The sequence below is a fragment of the Eurosta solidaginis genome, unplaced genomic scaffold (genome assembly GCF_040869045.1).
Source record: "Eurosta solidaginis isolate ZX-2024a unplaced genomic scaffold, ASM4086904v1 ctg00000118.1, whole genome shotgun sequence".
Taxonomy (NCBI): domain Eukaryota; kingdom Metazoa; phylum Arthropoda; class Insecta; order Diptera; family Tephritidae; genus Eurosta; species Eurosta solidaginis.
Window position 1 is genome coordinate 1,199,139 of NW_027136880.1, and position 27,684 is coordinate 1,226,822.

At 33.0% G+C, this 27,684-nt stretch overlaps 1 protein-coding gene across 6 annotated transcripts in view; it reads right to left on the reverse strand.

Annotated features, from left to right (window-relative positions):
- Nucleotides 1–27,684, reverse strand: part of LOC137235635 (zinc finger protein 1-like) — a 148,439-nt gene that overhangs the window by 87,752 nt on the left and 33,003 nt on the right. The window contains exon 1 of one of the 6 annotated variants that reach the window (XM_067758528.1): nucleotides 5,010–5,034. The exons of the other annotated variants lie outside the window; for them this stretch is intronic. The gene's annotated coding sequence lies outside the window, so the exon portion shown is untranslated. Of the gene's footprint in view, nucleotides 1–5,009; nucleotides 5,035–27,684 lie in introns of those variants that run through there. 6 annotated transcript variants of the gene reach the window in all.

Here is a 27,684-nt window from a genome sequence, read left to right on the forward strand (position 1 = left end):
TTTCGATATCAAAAAAGTGGGCGTGGTTGTAGTCCGATTTCGTTCATTTTAAATAGCGATCTGAGATGAGCGCCCAGGAACCTACATACCAAATTTCATCAAGATAACTCAAAATTTACTCAAGTTATCGTGTTTACAGACGGACGGACAGACGGACGGACGGACGGACATGGCTAAATGAATTCCTTTTTTCACCCAGATCATTTTGATATATAGAAGTCTATATTTATCTCGATTAGTTTATGCCGTTACGGATTACCGTTAAGCGAACAAAGTTAATATACTCTGTGAGCTCTGCTCAGCTGAGTATAATAAATAAGATTTAATACAAAACACTTGAAATTTTACTATGTCTGGAAATGTTTTCAAAAACTTGACTGGGCACTTATGGGTAACGGAGTTAGAACTACTGAAGATAAAGATACTAATAAAGGGCGAAAAAAAAATTCCATAGAAACCAACGTTATGGAAATCAATATAATTGGTCAATGGGGCCATACCATAGCGTTTTCCGCCCTATCCATAATCTATTAATATTTCTGTTGGTGAATTTATAAGTTTTTGGGTGCTTTTTGCATACATTTTGGCTAAGTGGCTTACGATATGTGGAACTTGTTTATTACATTTTATTCTTTTGTATGGCATTGTATGTATGGCATTAAGGCACCAATAACCGATTTCAATAGATATTGTTATGAATATTAGCAACACTAAGGGGTACTGTCATCTCTAAGCCCATGCTAAGAGTGACTTGTATTCACATCCATAAATCAATCAATACGTATCTACATAAACGAATCAATCGTCAAATGTCTACACATATGTCCGTACACGCAGCGGAGAAGAGATGCACAAACACATGCAGATATCTTATCTGAGATGCTCCCAAAAGTATGAAATTGTAATTGTGAAGTGTCACTCACAAATACACGCGCATATGAGAAGCTATACACGTGCATCTGTAGTTATAATTTTATGGCAGTAACTAAGTAAATTCTGGAAACGCCTAGAAGATGAAACGAGGAAATCACAGAGTATAAAAGTACCAACAGTAGAGGCGCGAGAGTCAGTTTTGATTAAGCACGCTATCTGTAGAGCAATAGTAGAGTTATTTATTGTGAAGTACTTTAATAAAGACCATTTTGCATTACTGAATAGTGGTGTTATTTATTAAACAGTTTATTGATTCGAACTTTAGCAGAAGATTTGAAATAAGATTTGCAGTAAGTTCGTTACAATATGTTTAGGTAAAAATATGGTTATAACAATAACTTTATGACTATGTCAACTTTGTCAGGCCCTTAAGTTTCTCATGGTCAAGTTGTTTGGACTTAACAAAATTTCACAGTATATTTAATGTCTTCTTTTAGGCTTCTTAAAGAATTATGCGTCGGATCTTTTAGTTTTAAAAATAAGATAATAATTTATATAATTTATTGGGAGCCCCTCTTCTACAAAGCAAACTTGGCATCACTCGATTTCCACCTATTTGAAATGATCAGATTAACTTTATGCTTTGGGGACTCTTCAAGCATCGATGACAATACAATAATTGGATAAGAGAGACAGCAGAAGGGGAGGAGGAGTTTTACCATTTTTTGCGGTACGAATTGAATATTGCAAATATGTTAAGTACTTATAAAAAATAAAATAATTTGAAAACCTCAGGGGCGTTACCAGGAACCTTAATTTAAATATTGTAGTCTTGTAAAGAACCGTGTATGAGGCGTGAGGAGGTGAAGGGCGCTTTCCGTGTTTTGACGAAAAGATAACTTTAAAAAATTTTAGTATTTTAAGATTTGTTTTAAATAAAACTAATTTTTGTAGGAAATGCTAGCTTCTTTTGTTTAGATGCGAGATGTGACCCACCTTAATACATAGGACCATATATATGGGCAATACATGTACATATGTACATATGTTTAGGTGCAAAACTTTTATGCCCTCATAAATAAGCATAGTCGTATTTCACGTTCAATACGTAGGCAACAAGAAGAACACATTATCCCTTAAGGCGGCGGCACAATGACATTTTTCATATAGATGCGTTTAACACAAGCTTATGCATTCCAATAATATCGCCACAATCAACCAAGATGTTGCGTTTGTAAATATGAAGGAACTTATTGTAGTTTATTACGCCTTGCCCATTCACATACAAAATTTCGCGAAGCACTGTTGTAAGCATTCTCCCTATACAACAAAAATACTTGATAACATATTTTGTGTCGTATTCGATTGTTATATTGCATTTTTCAATTGCGGAAAATGTTAGAAATTTTACCAACCAGTGGGAAAAATAATTTCACTTCCAAAGTGTGCCAACACCCTTAGCCAAAGCAAATGTCAAACTCTTCTCCTTATGATTTGCTGGGAACAAAATTGGGGAGTTGGCTACTTTTCAATATCAGATGGTGCCAGTGTCGCTCATTCTACCGTTCTACATAAAAATACGTGCAATCTACTCATAATGCATAAGCTTGTGTTAAACTCATCTATATGAAAAACCGCTTATGTGTCGTAGCTGTTAGTATACTTTGTTGCTGTTGGCTGTGCAATTTAGCGCGTCTTTTAAGAATGCATAAATTGCTTTGCGTAAAATTTTGCTTTGATTTTTTTCATATAAGAATTTTATCAAACGCGCCTTTTTTAAGTATTTTTTTATTTGCATTTTTCAATTTAAATTAATGTAGTATTATTTCTTTTATTATAACATACTTAATATACTATAAAAATTCTACTGTTAAGAGGTGACGGCTGACAGGAAATTTAAATAAATTTATTTTAATAGCTTTTATGATTCTAACAAAGGTGAGTGCAAAAATTTTGTGCGAGTTTTTTTGTTCGTGACGGCGATGGAGTAAAGCAAAATAATATGATATCGTTGCTGACTTATTTTGTTTTGTTGATTTTCCGACAGGGTGGATAAATGATGTATATTGGAACGATTTTCCGTCATCCCTTGTCAAATTTGGTTTTGAGACAATCCCGTTTCGGCGTTGTGCCATCATCAGTGGCGATTTTCGTTCGGAGAACCGGTTTGTCTCAAAACCAAATTTGACAAGGGATGACGGAAAATCGTTCCAATATACATCAAATCGTTAGCTGCTTCTTTTTGTTGGTGTTTAAAAAAAAATATTAAAATTGTAAGGCAATATTATTTACGACTATATCGTATTGAGCAGGTGAGGGACGACTTAAATTAATTGCTAAGCACCCAAAAAAATGTTTGTTTTGATGAAATATATTTACTTACACAGATGATATTGAAAATAGTTGGCGGAAAGATATAACAAAAAGTTTGCATATTCAAAACAAAGAAAAAAATGTAAATTTTGTAAAAACATCTAAAGACTCATTAATATTTACTAAAATGTATGTGAAAAATGAACTGACAAAAAAAAATATTAATACTATGATTTACAAGTGCAATAAAAGATACATAAAAAAATGAGAAACAAACAAACAAAAATTCAACGAAGCAAAAAATCTGTTCTGGAACAATCTCATGATGTTGCGGATGAGTATCTGCGAGGCCTTTAGTAAAAAAAACTCGGAATTCACGGCATATGGTCCCGACACCCAACCTTTATCTATGTACGCCAAGCATTGAGGTAGGCTCATTGAACTGAAAGCTGGTGTGAAAATATATAGCGGCAGAGTTATTACAGCAATGTTGCTTTAACAAACTAGAGCTTATAGATTTACCTGATGGCAAAAAAAAATGTTTGGCTTATGAGAACTTTATTTTAAACAGCTCTGGCTAACCCTGGAAAGGTTTAGACAAACATGAAAAACTGCCAGTCGTATGGTCAAACTCGGCAGACGTTTTTCTGACTTTCTCTATCTATTTACCCGCCTCTCCTCTGTCTAACCCTCTTCCTCACTTATTTTCTCACCCTTCTGTATTTTCTGGCTTACCTTAATCGGCTCATTAATTCTTCCGTAAATCTTCTCGCTCTTGCTCTTATTCAAGTCCGCGTCCAACTCCTACTATTACTCTTAATCTTATCCTTATTCTTAACCTTCCTGTTAAATTCTTGTGATCACTTTGTCTGAAACCATTACTCTTATTTTTACTTTCAATCTCACTCTCTTTACTTTTCCGACTTCCCTCCAACTTCCTCTATTATTTCCTCCTATTTCCTCTGTTTTCTCGGTTATTTTCTTTCATGTTCTCGTTTCCATTGTGGAGATATATCGAGTTTGACTCTTTTCTTATGGTAGTAAAAATGTAGCAAAATAGTACCAAACATTTTTCCTAACTATTGCTCTAAAATTCATGACCGGATTATGAGGGCCGCCAAATTTTTGTTGTTGTACTACTGAGATCACAAGTTTCGTTTTATTGCGTCATGAATCTGTTATACTTTTTCAAGGTTGTGCACCTTTTTCAATGAAATTTTTTTTTATCTTATTAAGTTTGTTTCTCATTTTTCTTAATTATCTTCTTATTCACTTCACTTGGCGACATAAATAGCCAGGAATTCAGTGTTCAAAACGAATCTTTAAAGCTCTGCTGCTGTTTTTGTCTTATATAGAACTCCTGGAGACTATTAAAATTCACAACAAATCCAGGCCAAAATTTTCATACAAAGTTGTAGCAAAAAAAAAAAAAATAGACATTAAACATAAAAATACAAAAAAAAAAACTAGAAAACATCGCATATTAATAAGAATAAAAATTTTAGCACCACAAAAAAATTGGCGGCAACTAGCAGCTAGCAACAGCTACAGTCTCAGCCTCAGCCTCAGCTGCGCTACAAAGGGCACACAAAGAATGTGCATTTTTCATGCAGAACGTCATGGATGCAGATTTCTATATTTAGTACTTAGTAGGAATTATATGTTATATGTATGCAGATGTTAACACAACTAAGCGGCTGTGGACTAGCGTCAGATTGACTGCGTGATGCACCTTTTGAAAGTGGAGCTGGTGATGGCGGTTGTAATGTTTGCTACCTAAAGTATAAATGAGTAAATATGTTGCATATGTAATTCAAGCATACCATGGACGTAGTGAATGGCCAGATAAGGAGCAGGATAGATGAATACAACATTGTAACAATATGAAATAGGAAAAAAATATTTTTAAATAAAAATAAATAAAAAGATGGTCAAGGAGACTCTATAGAGTTGAAATTGTCTACAAGATGTATTTGCGCACATTTTAAACACTACTCGCGTAGGCAAATAAGTAAAACTGGAATAAAATATTAGAGTAAAACACTGTGATGTTGTAAATACCCAACCAATAAAGTTGTAAGCGATTCTAAGAAAAAAAGGTGTACGGAAAATTAGACAGACAGGATTTACTTTCAGATTATATTACAAGCCTTTGCTTTGTTTACGGATTAGTCGTGGGTGTGCTAGTACATATATTGTGTCTTGATAGGGTAATCTGAACTTGGACTCCAAACTACACCTTTTAACTGTTTCCATTTCGGACCACAATTTATATGTGATATCGTCAGGTATATATGTAGAGAGAGGTCCACACCAAACCGAAACATTTGTATATGATTTTCGTATAAAAAAGTTTTGTTTTGTCCATTTTGAGTATTACATAGAACAAAAAATTTTAATTTTTTGAGTCGCCATAGAAATATCTTAACTTTAACCACTGTGCAACACCCCTTCACCGGGACGAAAATTAATATGTGATAGGTTTAGCTGTTTATAACTTTTTGATGGGGTGAGACTGGAAAAAGTGCTTCATTGTATTTATAAGAACTACTCAAATCTTTCTAAATAACTACTGACAGTATTCTCCAAAAAAATTTTCCCTACTTCTCCAATTGCGATATTTGACTTTCTTAGACGGATTGTCAACAGGGTTGCTGCTAATTTCAAATTTTAGTAACCAGAATTTTCCAAAAAAGTAACCAAAAGTGGAAAATGGTAAATAAAAAATATATATAACGCGCGATAACCTCCGAAGAGATCTAAGGCCGAGCTTCTCTTCCAATTTGCGTCGTGCTCCTCTTGATTTTCCTACAAATTGGCCGGACGGGACCTACATGCTTAATGCCGACTCCGAACGGCATCTGCAAGGCAGATGAGTTTTCCCTGAGAGCTTTTCATAGCAGAAAAACACCCGTAGCGCTTGCCAAACACTTCCGAGGGGCGACCCCGCTTAGAAAAATTTTCTTCTAATTGAAAACCTTATTTCTAAAATTTTGATGTTGCTTTGCCCGGGGTGTGGACTAGAGATATACACCGCCGATAAACGCCGCCGCCGCCGAATGTCAAAAATATCGGCGTGGCGGCGCGGCGTCCGGCGCGTTACTATATTTTCTACTCGTTTAAGACTGTTTAGGCCATTTATTGTTCATGTCGAAAATTGGTCGGATATGGTCGAAAGTGGTATCAACGGATGCGCATCACTGCCAGTTAAACGAAACTAATAGCGAAATTTAACTCTTTATAACTATTCAAAAGTTATTTAAAATAACAGGTGCTTTCGATGTCAACTCAACATGGACTTTCCATCACCCAATTCAGCAAGTTATTAAAACAAAATACTAAAAGAAAATTTTTTAATTTTATAATTTATTTAATAATTTGGGAAAAATTTAAACAACGTGACATCAGGACGGACAAGGCGACAGCTGTTTCGATTATACCTTGTAAATCTCTTCAAAGCCTTTTCTCCCGGGAGTGGGAGTCGAACTCGCACCCCTACGATAGTTGAAATGGTTGTAAACGCATTCAGCTACGTCATGCCTGTTGTGAAGTCTTTCCCAATTGGCATGACGTAGCTGAATGCGTTTACAACCATTTCAACTATCGTAGGGGTGCGAGTTCGACTCCCACTCCCGGGAGAAAAGGCTTTGAAGAGATTTACAAGGTATAATCGAAACAGCTGTCGCCTTGTCCGTCCTGATGTCACGTTGTTTAAATTTTTCCCAAATTATTAAATAAATTATAAAATTAAAAAATTGCTTCAAATAAATGTTTTCATACATTTAAAAAAAAAAAAAAAAAGCAATATGGGCAATCCCCGATTATTAAAAATCATACTAAAAGAAAAGTTATATAATAAATTTATATGTTCACTTTGCATAATTCAAATAAAATCACCCAAGGCGAAAATGTTTTTAAATTGTCCTCAAGAATAAGCGAAATCAGTGATGCAAAATCCTTTAGTAGGTTCTAGGGGCATAAACACTCCTTTGAAATTATTCTTACCTCATACTTAAGTTGAGGATATATGTACTTATGAGAAGGGTTTGAAAAATCACTAAGTCTTGCATTTAAACATCTGCTGTTTATTTGCGAAACTATACAATAGCGTATGAAATGTTAATTTTGATTTTCACCCTTCATCCTTCAACACCCAAGTCTCCCGGTTGGACATTTTCTAAAGTTGGCGGCCCTATCCAAAACTAATCCCTTGGAGTGAATCACATTGATTATAGCCTAGCAACCAAGTTTAAATATCACCTACACGTTACGGCTCCTTTTACAATTGTGAATACGTAGGCACATATATCTACCAGGTGAGGCTTTGTCCTTCGCAAGAACACTCAAAGTGGTGAAGCAAAAGCTTTCCCAAGCCAGTGGAACTAATGACCGTGTGTGATACTACCCTAACGTAGCGGACAGTCGAACTTGTCTGAAAAATGAAGCTACGCGGTCATCCATAATGAGCTCCTATATCGTAAGGCCGGAAAACAGTAGTTAACAACTTTCAACTTAAAATCCGTCGACTTTCATTCTAAATTTGATTTGGTCTACATTTTAAAAATTTTATCCAGGGTCTTTGTAAAATTTTAATTATGTAGATGCGCCGAGGATTATACGGATTTTCACCCATGACGCAATGACATCCACTTAGACTGCTTATGATTTCGAGGGCGGCATCTTTGGCCGAATAGTCACTTCCTAACGTTTCAAAGTGTAGCTCGGCAGCATAGCGCGACATATGCATCCGTTGAAAAGTCTTCGGATCAACACCTAGAGCTTCTAGGAAAGTGACGTCGACGAAGGTATGAGTTCGAAGTCGCAGTCTTATAGCTTCTGTACTGGCATATGGTGTGAGGAGGCGTGGTAGCGACTGGTGGTAGGGATTCCTACTGTTCGCACATCGGAAATTTTAGCTCTTAAAAACAGCCGAAAAAACTGGAGGCGCCCTGTGCCACGATAGTCATGAGTATTAATAGACCATTCATAGCAACCCTAAGTCGCCTTTATGCGTGACCGCCAAGGAGCCACAAATGATTTAAAGAAATTGTGTTCGCGACGATTATTAGGAGTTAACCCTAGTTGAAACTACGCTTTGCACGAGATATACAGGCAAAAGTGTGACTATTTTATGTATCTCTATTTCTTTTCAGCAAACGCAGCAGTACCAATTCCAAAGACCGGGGTTAGGTTCGAAGCCTCTCTGGAGCATGCGAACGAGGGACAATCCTTTCTTTCGCAAGGAGCTACTCCTGAAAACTTTTGAACGGTCTGCGAGATTTTGATGCAAAAACACCGGATCTCCCGAAATGGCCAACACGTTGATTTCCTTAAATACATATAAACAAAACCTTTCCTAAGTATTATTTTTTTAAATATAAAAATCAAGCTTCTAAAGCAAGAAAACCAGCGTACGCCGACGCGCCGCCTACGCCGCCGCCGCCGATAAAGTGATCGGCGTAAACCTCTAGTGTGGACCCAGCGCATACGGTGTGGTAGGCGGAGCACGCTACCATCACACCACGGTGGCCGCCGATGGAAAATGGTAACCAAACCGAAAAAGCTTGCGTTTTTGCTGGCTGCATTGATATTTATTTTATTTTAGCGTACATATAACGTAAACAAAGTACACATTTTTACATAAAATTTGATAAAACAAAAACATAAAAACATGTTATTGCACATGCTGTGTGTATGAGTATGAAAAATATTTGTTTACATTAGATGTAACAAATACCTAAATGTGTACTGAGATCAAAAGTAAATGCAATTACAAATAATAATAATACATGGCAGTGTCGCCGCTTTACACAGAGGCTACACCATTGAATTTTAAATCAAATTTCCCTTAATATATCAAAATCACTCTACATGTTATGTACATGTTGCACAATAAAGCTCGAAAAAATAAATTATAGATATCAAAGTGGACAGTTTAAACGGTAACCAAAATAAGCAAGCGGTAACCACGTAACCAAACGAAATTTCCGGTAACCAAATTTGGTAACAAGTAACCCAAAACGGCAACACTGATCAACATGAGGGGAACATATGGAATTGAGATCAATTATTCTCAGAAACAGATGCTAAATATTAGAGAGAGTGCATTGATTGCATGCAAAAAAAATTAGCACGTAATAGGGATGATCACATTCAACACGGCTTCTACAGACCACAACCACAATAAACCAAAGCTTGACGACAACCGTAGCCAAGCATTGGCTCCTTGATTACTTTGAAAGCGGCAGCCACCAATATAAATTACAGCAAACAGTAGCGAAAATTTAGAACAAAGTTTTAATTATCTTTCAAAAAACGCCCAAAAGAATGATTTTAGCTTTTACTATCTGTTATTTACTTCTATTTTAGTTTATATTGACAAAATAAAAAGGACGCCACTCACTGTCGCTGCACAAAAATAGAATTAGGTTTAAACTGGCTACAACGGCTTTCGTGATTGATTGTCGTGCTGCTCTGTCGCGCCGAAAATAACGACACTCGTAAGAACATGCGTAAAACTAATATGACAGATGTGGCGGCTACACCGCCGTCTAAATGTAATCAGCCCTATTGGTGGTATTCGGTTCAATAGGCTATTAAATAAAATTTGCTACTCTTCTACTTCGGCTATTTAGGTTAGGGACATGATATCGAAAGTAAAGTACCGATACTGTCGTTCTTCAAGGATCGCGTACCCGATAGCTTTAAATCAAAGTATTGGTACTATATTTATAACATAAACGAGCGGTTAAACAATGCTTTATAGAAATTAAGCCTTAAAATAAGCAAAAGGTTTGTCGTTAAGATTTACCTATTTTTTGTCATTAAAGCTATACAAAAGTTTTCAAACTTGTAACGCAAATTTTATAGTGCTGATGTCAATATCTAAGAATCTGGCCTCCCCAGGTACATGCCTTTTGATGGATACATATCAACCTTATATATGTATAACGAGCGAACTTGTTGGTGGGTATGCAACACATTCTACATATGGACGATATCCCCACATATGAAGAAGTTGCACTACGCTCCGCCAATACCTCTATCCCGGCTCACCATCAAAAATCTCAAGCGGTTTATTTACAGCAATTGCTTACCTAAGTCACCTTTTCTTTACATTGTAAAGGTGCATTATATTTTTAAGAGTACAGCAGAGAAGATACCACTTGAGTGCCGTCATACATAGCAAACTCGTAACAGCAAGAACAAATAAAAGTAGATACTATAACTCAAGCAGCGCTATTGTATCTAAATTTAGCGTATAGTTACTACCTTCACCTATGTACTGACTAAATGAGGCAACAAAGAGGCATTCGTTCATAAATGCTACTAATACCGATTTGACAGCGATTTGGCCCATTGTACGCATTTAGGTAGTTGTTGTTGTTGGTATCCGCCTTCCAATTGTACACCAAACACCTGAGTTCCATTTGTATGTATAGGTAAGTAGCCCTCATACATAGCATTTCTCTATTTGATTTGGCTAAATGGTAGGTAAAATAATTGACGGTACCTACGCATTTGTCTGGGCATATGTTCCTCATGTGTGCTCACCTAAAAATGTTCAAGTGAGTAAGGTAAGCGTCATATTTTTCTGAAGTTGTTCTGGTTGGTAAATGTAAATCGGATATTGTTTATATGGAGATAATTCATGTGCATTAAAAGCACCTAATGTTCAACGTTAAATAGCAGCAGGGGAGAATTAAAAAAAAAGGATATGCTTTTTTCCTTTGAGAGGGATTTAGCTTTGCGACGTAGAACGTATAGGACAATCAATAAGTTTTACAGTTAGGATTAAAAGGAGTTTGGTAGGCGTAGGTGACGTAACCTCTTATCAATCATTGTTCCAAACCGATAGGATCAAGCCGCTATAATATACACCCATCATGCAACACAGTACGGGTTACAATTCCATAATACATTGAAAAAAACTCAGACAGTGAACATAAACCCAATCAGTAAAATTATAAGTAAAGCTATATAAATAATAAAGAAGAAAAAAGGTTAGGTTAGGTTGGAGTGGTGATGAAAATTAATAAGAAACCAAGATCGATTCAATTTATGCGGTTCCAAGTTTGTGTGGACATTTCTTATGTACCTTACAGTATCCATTTGCCATTAGCTTTCTCAGTGAAAAGAGATAGGATGCCGCACTTGTACGTAGCTAGAAGAAGAGTAATGTCCCCCAGCTGATTTAACTCACCTGTTTAGGGACCTTCCTCGCTAGTTCGCCGGAAGCACAGTACCCATATACAGGGACCCATTTCACCGCTGTCATGCAAGGAAAGGTAGTATATTGCTACGTTTGACGAAGTGTTCCAGCTCTGGAGGGCTTTGATCGATGCTTGATTTAAGATCAAATTACCGAATGTGGGATTCTTAGATAGGAACCAAGGAACGGTCTTTTAATTCAGCTTAAAAGAGGCTACAATGGATCGGCAGTCATATACTGAAGGAGAGTGAGGAATACATGGAGCCATGCGTGAAGACACGCTCGAGGACTGAGGGTCTTATACACTGATGTTGTTCCATTCCTGCCTCTCTTAGCCGAGAATTTTTATCTAGAGAAAGAAAAAATATAGCATAATGAGTTGACGCAAGTTTTCGAGACTGAACATGCACAAATCAAATGTTTCTCCAGGCCAATCTAAAAGCAGTAGGGTTTGCTTTGCGTTTATTTTTAGCTATCGGAAGGAGGTAGAGCATAACTTTGGGAGAAGTGTTCCTGATATAAGCATTGTAGTTGAATGTAGAATAAGGGAAAGGTAAATGCATAAGATAATTAAAAGGGAAAGATAGGGTAAAAGAATATGGAAGGGAGAAAGGGAATGGAAAGAAAAATAAAAGGAAAGGGAAGGATAAAATAAGTATGGATGAGAGGAAGAGCGAGGAACAAAGAAGAATAGTTTTGATAATGAAAATGATGATGCTGATTATGGTGTTTAGAGTAATGAAAAGAAGATAAAACCTAAGCTTAAGATGATGACGAACGCTTGACAAATACGGAGCCTATTAATAAGAAGGTAAGCCCCTTTAAATCTACCTTTACGCGTATGGTGGAAGCTACGGCCGCTATTGAGTTTAGAGCTATGGTTAAAAGTCAATCACGACTAGAGTTCTAGTTATTGTTATGGTTTTGTTAACGGTTATCGTGATGGGCTTACTACTGTTACGGTTATGAATACGATTATTACAATTACCAGTTACGATGAAAGTTACAGTGAGGCTAACGATTACAATCACGATTTCGATTACAGTAAATGTTATGCTTACAGTTACGGTTACGTTTACATATACAGTAACGAATGCCGTCCAAGATAACTGCGACGGTAACAATTACAGCTAAAGTTACGGTTACGTTTATATTTAGGATAACGTATACGATTATAGTTAAAGTAACGATTACTTGCAGTGAGTGTAATAAAAAGCGCTCTTTGCATTGTATGCTGATCTTCAAAAATTCGTAATCTTGACATATGCGTTTACAATTAAAGCAATTAAAAATTCAATTTAGCCTTTAGATTACTTGCATTTGCTGAAAGTCATTCTTAACTGGGTATTTAAAAAAAAATATGGATGCAATAAACATTTTCCACACATACACTCGCGCCACTGAGCAATAATTCGTTAAAAACTCCAATAACGAAGAAAAAAAATGAGTTTTAAAAACTTTATTTGATACGTTGTAATAGTTGTTCGACGGTATTTATTTTGGTATTTTCAGTAACAATTACAGTGCAATCGCATGAACTTTATTGCAATTGAGCCAAAATACCAAGCCAAACCAAGCGAGCACAAAAAAAAAAATAAATAATAAAACAAAAAGTAACAGGTTTCAAGTATACAGTTGTGTGCGCCAAAACAACCGGCATAAAGAAGGCTCCACCTCTGAAGTCCTTTTTATGAGTGTGTGAGTACATGTGTGTGTGAGTGCATGTGCATGGAGGTTTATGTTTGTTGGGGCTACCGAAATTGTTTACATGTTAATTCCCTTTTTGCGCTACGTTTGCACAAAAGCAATGCGCGCAATGAAAATTATGAGCAAAATCAAAAAAAAAAAAAAAAAATCAATATACAAATTCTCATACCAAACAAACAAAATAAGTAAAAATTTGTATATTAAATGCGCCTAAAAAAATAATGAATATACATACCAACATGCACAACCCAAAAGCAATGGACGACGCACTGACAACCGAACAACGCAAGCGCATATATTTTGCCAAAATTTCGTTAAAAAAAAATTCAAAAATTCACTTTGCTGGTATATTTTATAGGTAAACACACATGTGCACAACACATGCAAATTGGTTGGTGTTGCTATTGCAATTTAAAATACCCTTTGGGTACCTTTTTTCGGCACCAGCACAAAGGATTCTTGCCGAAAAATAAATTAAATAAATAAATTAAAAAAAAAAAACAAAAAATTGAGTTAAAACAACTGGTGAGCGTGTACTGTGATATTTTGCCTTTGAGCACAATTAACAAAAAAACAAAAAACAAAAATGAAAATTTCCAAAAAATACGATCTTTAAATATATTCGAATGCATTTATTTTACTTTCAACAATTGCATATGTTGTATACGAAAGCTAAAAAGTAAACAAAAATTTTATAAAAAATAAAATTAGTAAAAAAAAAAACAATCTGCTGCACGCAAGAAAGGTGCTTACAGCTGGAGGCGAGCGCTGGAGCGGGACATGAACTCCATGCAATTTGCATTGAACAATTGTTTTGAAGACAATTTCATCCAAAGGTTGGGATGAGTTCAAATAAATAGACAGGCGTATATACATACATACTTATGAGTACATAAGAGGAGTACGCATTTTATTTAACAACTTCGTCGAAAAATATATCTGCATATATGCAAAAGCCAAATAAAATTAAAATAATTGCAACAAAAGAAATATTGGAAAACAATTTACTTTTAACGAAAAATGCAAAGACAACAACAAATACGCAACAAAATCAACTGTAATGTGTGGAGTAAACAAAAATAATTTGCTTGACGCAGGCGGCGTAGACTCTGATCTTTTCCGGAAGGTTGAGTAAGAGTGATGGATGATGGTGGGGAAGTACAGCGGTACCTACATATGGTTGCATTGTTCATAAGTAAAACACTGTATGGTATATGCATATGCTAAAATACTTGTGGGTATATGAGTATAAATTTTCCACAGTTGCTTATTGGCATCGAAAGCCACTACTTTAGATACAAACAAATTTTTTAAATAAAATAAATCTGACTCTGCGCTTAAATCGAAAATGTAAATGAATAACATAGATTTTTATGTATGTTCATATACTAAACAGAAAGAAGTAATGACAAGTTTGTCTTTGGCTGGACCGAATGATTTAACCTCGTGACATTAACTGAACTATCAACTCAATCAATTTTTGAGCGGTAAGCGTATGAGAGAAATTATATAACCTATACGGAATAATAAAGTATTTTAATGAGCAGCAAATTTTCGATTATAAAACTATTCGATTCGGAATATTTGCCAAAATTCGCCGATACAAAACTGGAATTAAATGATTGTCTTTTAATACATGAAAAACGTGAAGCAGATATAATTATTCTCTAGGAATCCCATTTCATTAAGTTTTTTTGGCTTTTCAACTATAAAATAAATATTTACCGTGAAACAGTCAGTTCCAATCATCTTCCAATGATAACTTGTTTTACCCGTCATAAAATTTTACTTTAGTTTCCCATTAAAACATAAAGTACAACTAATTTTCAAAACGTTTTTATAGTATGTGAAATTCTAAAGTGAGTTCATTAACTGACAAAAGCGGGTGATTTCGTAGTCCTACCTGTCACTATTAGAAAAGGATAATTTCTCCGCTACAAAATACACCTTAGTTTTATGAGTGTCCGCCTTTAGGTGATAAAATTTCAAAATTTCTATAATTACTATTTAAAGAAATATAACTTAAAAGTTTGATCTAGTCAAACGGTCCCACCCGTCGCTATGGAATGCGTTTAAATTTTTTTCGGTTTTAACTTTAAATTTATTCGAGCAATAAGTTTAAAATATCAAAATTATACTAAAACAAAACAAACAAAAAAATCTAATAAGAGAAACTATACACTATATTTTATAACAAAACCAAACATTTTAACCCTTTTCTGAATTTTAATTTTAGTGTAAAAACTTTCACGACTCCGACCCAGAGCAGTTCGGCTCGAAACCTACGGAAGGATCAAACTATTATTTTTTTTAAATACAAGTCTTCACTTTTCTGGTTTTAAATGGGAACCATGTTTCTGCGAAGTAATTTTTACCTAAACCGCTATATTATAAATTTTAAAATCAGTTTTGTTGGGTCATGTATTGAGCCATAGCAGCAAATTTAGTGCAGCCAACAGAAAAAATGTACAGAAGATGAGGTTTAAAGTGCCACGACATAGTTCTAAGCGGCATAATTCCAAGGAAAAAAGTTATGTTATTATAGAAGGGTTGAAGTAATCCTAATATTTTTTCTTGGAAGTTTGCCTTGGGGTACCTTTAAAACCTTCCCTTGTTAAAATTTTTCTTGTGTTGGTTACACTAAATTTGCTGAGCCCTAGCAGCAAATTATGCAGCGTCATAATCAATCGCAATAACACATATGAAAAAAGGTTTCACTACATGTTTAACGGAAATAGATATTGAGGAAAATCGTACAGATTTTAATCTTGCTATCAGATTTGGAGAGATTTCACACCCGATGACAATGCATTAAATAAGTGATAAACGCGGGATCCTTGCTATCAGGTTATAATAAACTCGTTATTGCGCTACAAACTTGCAACATCACACATAATTGAGAGGAGCGTAGGACAAAGTGCGGAGTTTTCTCTTGATTAGTGGGGATTTTCCAAAAAAAAATCTGTATTTAAACTGATTTGGACCGGTGTCGGAGAAGATACAAAGGGACTACAAATTATTTAGTGTGAGCTTTAAGTTAAGCGATCGTTTTTATCAAAAAAATACGCAGGTTGTTCAGATAAGATAAAAAATATTTCGCAATTTATAGCCTTTGCAGATGTCCTCATTCATTTACTTTTAGTTGCTGATAGCATAGTGTTAAAAGTGGTCTCCTTTTCAATTCAGTCATTTGGCCTATGATCAAGAAATTCCTTTTTGGCGTTGCGATAAATCAAATTCAACAACGAGGCATATTTTTCATAGCAATTTTTCAATTTAAAATATGTGATATTTTTTTATTTCTTTTGTTTTGTTTTTTGTTTGTTTAACTTTTTCATATTTTGTTGCCTTTTTAATACATTTATTAACGAAACTACAACTAACCTTTTTTTCATAACTTTTTAAAAAACTAAGTGTCCTAGGTTTTTGTTTCATGACATTGAGTGTACGTATGTATATGAAAAAATAAAATTGAAAAAAATTCAAATCATCTTAAACTTCTTCGACAGCTGAAAAAAAATTTATGTATAAGCGAATTTTTTGTTTTTCATAAAGGAATGGACTTAGATATGAGTGTAAGCATTGAGATAAGATTTTATCTTTTTTATGTAATACAATTTCTTACTATACAATTTCTTAATATATCCAAGCATCTTCACATTTTTTCTTTTTTTTCCAAGTCAAAAACCCTATAGCAGGCTTAGCTCAGCCGCTCTTGTTGGTTTCATAAGCAACTACAATAATTAATCATTTGTAATGTTTGTCGACAAGTTGACGTTGAGTGTCAGTATGTCTAATAACCGATGCTATTGTATGAAGAAAATAATTTTGTTTTCGTTCCTTTACATCTTTAAGATGGAATATCGCTGTGTGGCAGACTTGAGTCTCATAAGATGGCTACCATATTCTCTGTATATTCACGCATACATACTTACATAGTTGCTAATATTCGAAGAAAAATTTCTATAAATGTAAACTAATTTATATCGCTTCAGCTTACATTTGATAGGTATATAATTTATTTTAATCTCAAACAAACTAATCTTTATTGTTACTAATTAATTTACTCAGTCGCTTCAAGGCGCATCAAACTAACTCCTTCGCTGCTGTTGCCATTGCTTATTTCAGCACACTTTAAGTTTCTACTCCTCCGCCTTAATTTTCGTAAGGTAAACTTTCATTTAGCTTAATTTTCAACATAACACAAACAAACAGTTGAGCTATTTGATAAACGTATGCTAACAAGTTTGAACTTTTCGTTGATAGTAAAAGGTTTCTTTTGCTTTAGTTGTTTTTTTTTTTGTCGTTTCTTGTATAGCGTCTCAGCCGCAGCGTCCAGCGTCTGCCAAGTGGAAACTTTCTTGAAATTTTGCCAAATTTGTATGCCGCCTGCTGGTTTGCTATTTTAGTTGGCCAGTTTTTGAATTTGTTTTATTCATTATTATATTATAGCTTTCGCCGTCTTATGTAGCTAAATCTTTGCTGCCTAGTTTCTTTTTTGTGAAAGACACGCAATTTTAATAGATTTGCATTTTTGATTTTACTGATATGCACAATCAATTTAGTATATAAGCTTATAAAATATACACATTTATTTGATTATGAATTAAATAAATGGAAAGTAGAATAACATTTAAGACAGATGGCAACTTCAGCGCCCCCATCTTCTCATCAACTTTTCCTTTACGTTTTCTTCTCACTTTCTTTTAGAACTGTTTAATCACGAAGGATGTATGTTTTTTTTGTATTTTTTATCGTACTAAAAACATTAGGACTCTTTGGTTTCACATTGTGATTGATGTGATGTGATGATGTGACGGGACGATGTGATGGGCTGATGTAATTCGAAATGCATACGTTTCAAATGAAATTACATATTATGGAAATTTAAACGCTTTACAAGAAACATATCAAATACATGGTTAAAAATTTTGGTTTAAATTTAAACTTTTTGAATTACATTCATAGGTCATAACAAAAATTGATTTAAAATTAAAAAAGTTCGAGGTTTTATGAAAGTGACTCCACAGAGCTGGAAGTCTGATAACCGAGTCACGTGCTGTACACACTGCATTATCACTTGGATATAAAAACATATCCTAACACTTCATATGTGCAACAAAAAATTTTTTTGAAAAGTGCCTTTTACTTGCATTTGATTTCACAAATAAAATTAAACAAAAATTCAAAAAAAAAACACTTTGGTTTTGTTTTAAAACCATTTTAAGATTTTAGCCTCTTTTGTTCTATTAGTATTAAAAATAAAACCGAAAAAGCTGAAAAAAGCAATATTAATTGGTCAGTTCAGGGACCGTTCAGGGACCGTATAGCGTTATATCGAAAACCAATTTTACTCTTACGATAAATATAAATCTGTTAAGCTTTTCGTTAAAACGAAAAAAAACATTATGAATGTAATTATTACTTGTAGCCACTATTTCCCATATTATCCAATCCCCATTTCAGTGCTGTCATGATTTAAAAAAACGAATTCGATCACAGATCGTATAACACGATACGAGCCCAGGTATATTTTTCATAAATTCATTCAATCAACTCGGTGCGTGAAATTGACTCTTAATTTCAGAAATTTAGGTAAAATTTTAAAATTGAAAAAATTTGTGGTATTACAAATTGTTAAACTATGTACAACAAATACTTTAAGTTTTCTCGTGTGAACTGAAAAATTCATCCGCCCTATAAACACAAGCTTTTTTTTCACAAAAAATGTGTTTTATCAAACCGATAAATCTAAAACTTTACTTGAGAAAACAGCTATAAGGCTTAATCCAAAACTGGGAGACAATCTGCAAAAAATAAATTTTTTTGCTAACTATTAACTAAAAACACAGATCAAGTTCTGCCGAACGAGCCTAAAAATATTCCACACAGTTTCGATTAAAAATATAGAGTAAATATGTACCAAAAAGAAATAGCAACAAAAAGGCAATACTTAGAAACAAATTACAAAGCGTGCAGGAAGGCCTTCGAATGGCTGAGGGGATAGAGGCATCTATCTTACCACCACAATGAATGCAGGTGAATTCGTGTTCAAAACTCAGCACCCGAAAAGCTAGCTGAGAAAGAAGTGAAATTCAGAAACATGGCCTAGTAACTGCCGGAATGTGCCATCTTTGTAAATTATCGCTAATATTAATTAAGAAAAATTCTATAGAGCAAGACGAGGCTATCTCGCTAACTAAATAAACTTAACTAAAAATATTTAAAATGGTCTACAAGAGAAAAAATGTAATAATGTCAAAGGCGTTGAACTTAAGTTAGACAGAAATATACATACCAAACATGTTTACATAAGTACGGAATCTGGGGATTACTGATATATGTACACCTTCTGCTAACGTTCGAATCGCTAAACTGTTGAATAAATCACTCCCATATTCAGTATTGCAAATAGGTCTTTATTTAGATTACTTTGGGAGTAGTACTTCATAATTATACTTCACAACCAATAGCGTGTTTAAAAAAAAACTGAATAATCATTCCTCAGCTTGCGCTGCTGTTATACTCTCTGTTGCCTCGTCCGCATATATCTACTAAGGTCTAGACGTTTCGCCTTCTAGAACTTCTATATCTCCTGCTTGGTAATTGAGCTACATTATGGGTGTGTATGTGTGAGTAACAACTACGGCTGATGACTACATCTGTGTGTGTGAGGTATCTCTTGGTTGCCTTGTACATATGTAATTGTGGCTGGCTAGCTTTAATGGGTACATGTACATAAGAGTGGCTGCTTCATGTTTTTGTTGTTGCGTGATTATTAACTAGCCTCGTGATATTAACAATATATATATATATATATATATATATATATATATATATACAATAAGCGCTTATTGATGTTGTTGATTTTTGCGTAAAACATATGTCCACTTAAAAGCCTTCCCGCAATATGGATGCCACAAATTTAAACCACGAAATACCTTTGGCTTTTGGCAAACATGTTTCTACACATGCACACACACACATAAGCCACAAGAAACAAAAAAAAAACACATTCGTTCAGACGTCACTAGGTTACCGCTCTTAAAGAGGCAAAAACAAATAGGAAATAAAGGAAAATTCTGATTTATTAGTGCTGTCTCGTCTCTTAAGACTATGTATTTGTGTAGATATATATCTCTGGTGTTTCAATAATTTTACTAAGTAAGTTTGCTTGTCGCAATGCTTGTATGTCACCTGTTTTTCTTAGGTGTAGCTGTGTATGTGTTTGTGTGAATGTATTTGTGTTAGCTGCCATAATTTTTCAAATCACGATACTACACATTTTCATAAATTTGTAAATAATTCGTGAGCTACTTCCAGCATGAACAATTAATATTATTGTGTGTTTGTTTAAATAAAAATAAATTGTCAAACATAACTTTTCAATGTGGTATCAATTAATTTTAACAAAAATATATACATACATATTAGCTTTATTTGCTGGTGTTGTTGTAAGGTGTTTTGCCAACAACACTCAGCTGTTTAAAGATATCAAAATTAAATCAACTCAAATTAACTTGACGCATAATAATGAAATATTTTTTTTTAGTAAATAGAAATATGTATATGAACACAAAAATTATTAAAATTTGTTAAAAAAAAATTACAGTAAATGGTTGTTAAATGGAACTGAAAAATGTATGTTTTGCTAAGAAAAAACTACTAAAAGATTGCTAGCTTTAATTTATAAATTTATATATGATGCTTAATATTCAAATCAAATTTAGTTAAGCATATCGATGTCTCACTGTACACGCCTACATTTTACGTGTGTTTTATCTCAAAGTCAATTAATTATTAAGACACCTTTTTAAACATATGTACAAACTTATATAAGTATCAATGTGTATTTGATATAGTGTATAATTGATATTGACCTATTTTAAAAATAAAATATTATACAGGTTTTCTTTTGTTCTTCTCGTGATTGATTACGATGTCAACATCCGTTGAGTGCATTCTTCGTGTCGCCGCAACCGCGGTGTCAAACTAGTACATAAATCTTAAAATTTGTTATATTATTTTAAATATAACGCAAAAACGGGGTCCTCAGAGAAATTGTATAAACAAGTATGTATGTATGTAAGTCGAATAGCCATGTTTAGTGGAGTGTGCTCTCTGCCTTTCGAATACTGACTGATATAAGAAGTATAGGTATAATAGTCGTAGTACTGCCTTACTTTGAATATTAAAATGTAGAATTTAAGTGTGTTATGTACATATGTATATATGTATGTGTGTAGAAAGAGAGCATAGAGTTATGTTGCTTGTCTGGTATGCAATTAATTTTCCGACGCTCTGGTAAAACACATGTACTAATTATGCAGGATTACTTTCGCTTGTCTTTGTTGAGCTATTTCTGAAGGATTTTCTTATGCGCAAAAAAAATTTTTTCAGAAATGTAAATAATTTTTCGACAATGAAACTTTTCGAAAATAATCATTAAAATTTTCCTTATTCTGAAGTTTTTGCTGTGTAAAGCAAATTTGATGATGCATTTGCAAAACAATACAAGAAAAAAGATTTGAGTATTCAAAAGAAAAAAAAATTAACTAAGTAAATGAAAAAAAATATATATATATATTGAATAAAAGATAAAAAGAAATTTTAAATAACTTAACAATATAACATAAAATTAAAAATAAAATGGAATAAATAACTAAATTACGTAATAAAGAAAAAAATTAAAATTGAAAAACTTATAAACATAAAAATTAAAAGAAATTGGCAAAATAAGTAAAATAAGGCAAAATAATAAAACAAAGCAGGAATGCAACAAGGAATGAAAAAAAAAATAATAAAGCGCAAAAAAATAATAAAATATCATATTAGTATTAATAATAATATAACATAAATTTTAGTCAGATTTGAATTAGCAAAACCTTAATAAACAAAAAAAAGCAATAAATAAACGACATAACAAATAAAGTAAAATAAAAAAAAAAAATTAAATAAAGTACAGCGAAATAAAATGACCTAAAACAAAGTCAAATAAAACGAAATAAAATTAAATAATATTAAATAAAGAACACTTAGAAAAAACAATTAAATTATACTAAATGGTATTAAATAAAATGAAATAGAACACAAAATAAAATAGAACTAAAAAACAATAAACTGAAACAAAATAAAACAAAATAAAATAAAATTTGATTGAAAAAGTAAATTAATAAAACTATATTAAATAAAATAAAACAAAATCAAATACCATGGGGTACACTTAAAAAATTTAAATTAAATAAAATTATATTAAATTGCATTAAATAAAATGAAACGAAACAAAATAATCAAATATTAAACTAAATTAAAAAAGTTAAGTTAAAAAAATGTTATAAAATTTAAGGAGATGAAATAAACTTTAAAAAATACTGAATACTTAAAAAGAACTAATAAAAATGTTGAAAGAAATAATTATTTTTTATCAAAAGAAGTAAGAAAAAAGCAAAGAAATGCTTTAAATAAAATAAAATAATATTTACAAAACATTACGAGCTTATTCAATAAATTTGATAATAACAAAGGAGTAAATAAGTTAAAAAATAAAAGCAAGCTCTAAAAATATCTCTATAACGCTATAGTGCATAAATTTTGTAATTTTTGTAAATTTGAATTATAGAATTAGGCCCAGGAGATGAACTGTTTTGCACAAACAATTCTAAAGGCTTTGAATTTTATTCTTTGTAACGTGAGGAAAAAGTCATGGAATGACAGTGAAGCAATGCTCCTAACCCTGAGACCCCATTTCTTATCTAAATAAAGGTACCCTATTATTCTGCAGGTTGTAGCAGGGGCTACCACGCTAAGGACCGTGAAGGCGTCTACCGCACACTGTAGAATTTAGGCTTCACTTTTTCTAAAAATTCTTCACAATGCATTTTTTCGGCATACGTTTTTTTAACATTCTCAACATTTTAAACTAAAAACCTTGATAAATATCTACTTAAGAGGCCTGATAATGGGCATGGTAGGGTCATGAGACGTTTTTGCAAAAGGCAGTCGGTGTTGAGTAATATTCCACTAAGCTAGCGGTTTTAATTAAAAATGAGAAAAATAATTAAAAAAATTTGTTTAAGGTAAACGGTTTTATTGAAAACAATACTTACATTAAGTTGTAATAATACTTAAATATAGAAATTAATTAGGTAGGTCCTAGGTACTAGTCATCACACTCCTCATCAGTCTAGGGCGTTGATCAGACAATTAAATAAAAGCGTTGGATGCGTCAAATTTCTATTGATAGTCATATACAAGACCAACTGAACCTTAATCAGGTTATGCTACGCCTCACATTTTTAGAAATTTCACGCGCCCAACGCTTTTATTTAATTGTCTGATCAACGCCCTAGATTGATGAGGAGTGTGATGACTAGTACCTAGGACCTACCTAATTAATTTCTATATTTAAGTATTATTACTACTTAATGTAAGTATTGTTTTCAATAAAACCGTTTAACTTAAAAAAATTTTTTAATTATTTTATTTTCAAGTTTTTAGTCTTTATTTAATTGCCTTTTATTTTCATTCTATTTAGTTCATTTAGTGACTCATTATTACAAGGACTCTTTCCTGACAATTTGTTACAACCTAAGTCCTCAATACATAATACTTCCAAAGACTTTACTCGACCCGGCGCCACGTATGCTTGTCCCTCCTCCAACTCCAAAATATTTTGATGTCGTTTCTACCGGACTGTATGCAATATTTGTTCCAAATATGAGCCAAATCGGGCATCATATGTCGCTTTTTATTCATGTATGTATGATGTGTTCCAAATATGGACCAAATCAAATCGGATCACATGTACGATTTTTGTGAATATCGTGATCCTTGCGCCACCTAGCGGCGATTTTTTTCACAGGTCGATTTCTATTCTTGTATGTATTATGTGTTCCAAGCATGAGCCAAATCGGACCACAAATACGATTTTTGTGAATATATCGATCCTTGCGCCACCTAGCGGCGATTTTTTTTCATAAGTCGCTTTTTATTCTTGCATGTATTTTGTGTTCCAAATATGAGCCAAATCGGACCACAAATACGATTTTTGTGAATATCTCGATCAATGCGCCACCTAGCGGCGATTTTTTTCATAAGTCGCCTTTTATTCTTGCATGTGTTATGTGTTCCAAATATGTGCCAAATCGGGCCACAAATACGATTTTTGTGAATATCCCGATCTATGCGCCACCTAGCGGCGATTTTTTTCACAGGTCGATTTCTATTCTTGCATGTATTTTGTGTTCCAAATATGAGCCAAATCGGACCACAAATACGATTTTTGTGAATATCCCGATCCATGCGCCACCTAGCGGCAATTTTTTTTCACAGGTCGATTTCTATTCTTGCATGTATTATGTGTTCCAAATATGAGCCAAATCGGACCACAAATGCGAATTTTGCGAATATCTCGATCCTTGCGCCACCTAGCGGCGATTTTTTTTCCTATTATTGCATTGTCATTGGGTTATGAACTACATTCCAAGTTTAAAGCTTGTAGCTTATCGGGAAGTTACTTAAAGTTTAATTACAAGATTCGTTCACAACGGCCGAGCAGCCTGTCAAGTCAGCCTAATGCTCATTTAAAATAAACAAACCTAAGCTGAAGCAAATCTCTGAATCTGAAACCGCTGATTTACCGAACTTAAACCTGAAACTTCTACATGACCGATTTCGAATCGATTGTATTCCCTGCTTTGTAAATCTTGGTTTGTGCATCTGCAAATGCGCCTAATTCGCTGTCAATTATTTTACTTTAAATTTGTTTTTTTTTTTCGATTTTTACAACAATGTTGTTTTATTGATATTTCTTTTGTAGTTGTACTTGTTGTTATTTTGAGCACAACAACCAATCGATACACATCACTCGCCATACACCTTTATGCATACATTTCATAAATTTCCTCAAAACGTTAATTGCTTTGGCAGTACGCGCAGAAATTCAGCGTTGAAATTCAATTAACTGTGTGAATTTCCATTCGAGGGTAACGAATCGGAATTGCAGATGCGCCCATGTAAAACACCTCTTTCACACCTAAACACAGATGTAAGCATCATACGGATGTAACTTTAATTATATATGCATATATAGACGTGTGTGTTTATATATTCGTTCATATTGTTGCGGCATATTTAGTTCGCACCTTCAATTTGTTGAAATGAGTTTATTGCATTGACAGGTTTATGTTTTGTTTATGTTCAACTTCGACATGGAAAACGGAAAGCTTTAGAAAGTACTTTAGAATAACTACAAACATACATACTCAATATGTAGAGTGGAAAGTTTGTAGGTGCATAAGTATGCCATTACACTTGCCGTCGGTGTTGCGTGCAGTCAGTTAGTCGCACATAAAACAATATAAAAGTCTTACATAAATTAGATATACACCTATATCTAAAAGTAAGTGTGTATGTGTACGACACTTGTTTGGCTTTATTGAAAATCGTATTAAATTTTCAATAATTACAAAACTATCTGAGCGCTGCATGAGAGCAGCACTTACGGTTGCTGTGACTCAGGTGGATTTTTAGAGATAAGTAAGGATATTTGAAAAAAGAAAGCTAAAACCTGTGTTAGATACCAATTAGATCAAAGTTTACTACAACAACATAAATCTCATTTTAATCACATCAGAAAAGTGGATAACCGTATAACGAAATTGTTTGAACGGGTCACGCGCGAGTTTGTACCGGACACTTTGAAAATAATTTTTTAAAATCTGATTTCTTCATCTTCTTTATAGAAAAATTGATGCTGTGGTTATCTATAACGTATGATTTATTTTAAGTATGATTTATGTAACTTCTCTGAAATTTGAAAATTTCGGGTACAGGCTTAGATGCCTCCGAGGAACAACTTCCTGGATTTGTTCGGCTATTCCATATTTTTTATAAAAAAAAATAATAAAAAATACAACAAAAAAAATTTTTTATCAAAAACATTTTTATAACAAAAATGTATTTTTTATAAAAAAATACAATTTTTTTATAGCAAAAATTAAAAAATATTTTTTACTTTTTATTTTTTTTTAGAATAAAAGAAAATTTTAATAACAAAATAGGTTGACAAAAAATTTTTTAAATTTGTATTAGATGCAAATTTCAAAGCCTTGTTATAAACATTTTTTTTTTTTTTGTTATGACAAATTTTTTTTATTCGTATTTGATATAAATTTTATAACAAAAAAATGTTTTCTCTACTATTTTCTTACATTTTAAACATATTAATCAAAAAAGCAATTGGGAATATCCGTTGAAATTTTAAATTTTTCATGGAAAGCTCTATTAGCATATGGGCGCGCGCATATGTGTACATAAGCAAACTTTATAAACAAATATTCTTCAATTGAACCCATATATCTTTTTTCAAGAATTATTTTTATTGAATGCTCGTTGTTTTTCGATTTTGATGGCTTATTCACTTCCTCTTTTTCTTTTTTTTTTTTTGTATTAATATTTTTTCGATTTATTACTTCGATCGCCGTTATCTCTATCGTCTACATAATTTTTATGTTTAGCATGTGTATCGTTGGTTTTCTTATTCGCATAATTTGTATATATGCATGTTTGTATAAAAAAATACAAATTTAAACAAATATTGAAACAAATTGACTGCGAATATATGTATGCTGTTTTTTCTGTATTTTGTCTAAAATTATTTTAATAAAGTAAATATAAAATTTTGTACTCGCGAATACGATAGACTGATTTGGAAAACATCAATCATTTGGCGCCACAAATGTGTTTTGTATGCAAAAAACGGAGTAATATTATAAAAATAATAATATTTCTATTAAATTGATTGCTGTGAAAAAATCATTTATATTCTTAGAAATTTTCATGCTGCCGCGAAGGTCAGCGGCGAATTTTTAATTAAGTGTAGATTGTTGTTGAACTTGCTAAATGTTAGAAGTTAATTAAAAGAGCTCATATGTTAACAAATTTAAAGTGACTTTGGTTATTTAAATTTTTTTGATTTATTATTTTTATAATTAAATTAAATTACTTTTAATACATACATATTATTTGCAATTTATAAATTTTTCAAAAAAAAAATTTTTTCATTTGAAAGATTCACTTTAAGGATTTCGCTCCAATTGCTGAACAGCAAATAGGGGGAAATAGGAATAATACGGTAAATATGCATTTATAGTAGAAGTAATAATATTTCACCAAAATGTTCCTTAGATACGACGACTGGTTGAAATATGCCACAACTCAGAATTCTGCTGAAACAACTATCGCAGAGACTCTTAAAGAAAGTCAGTATAATTTCAATAAACTATGAAGAATATTTTAGGATAAAACATTCCGTAATTGGGTTCTGAGTTAGGACGCTTAAAAAAAAACAACCCTGAAACAGTTCGCTTTCGAACTGGCAGCCGAGAGAGAGAGAGTGATATTCCCCTCATAGATCCATATATCTACTGTTGAGTATAATATAATAATATAGAATATAAGCCAATCTCGGGTGCCGTTGCCGAAGCGGATTATTTCAGTAAACTATAAAAGAAGCCCTTCATTCAGAGCTTTATTAGAAAACGCCCCTCTCTGAATTTGCCTCAAAAGAGCAAGATCTG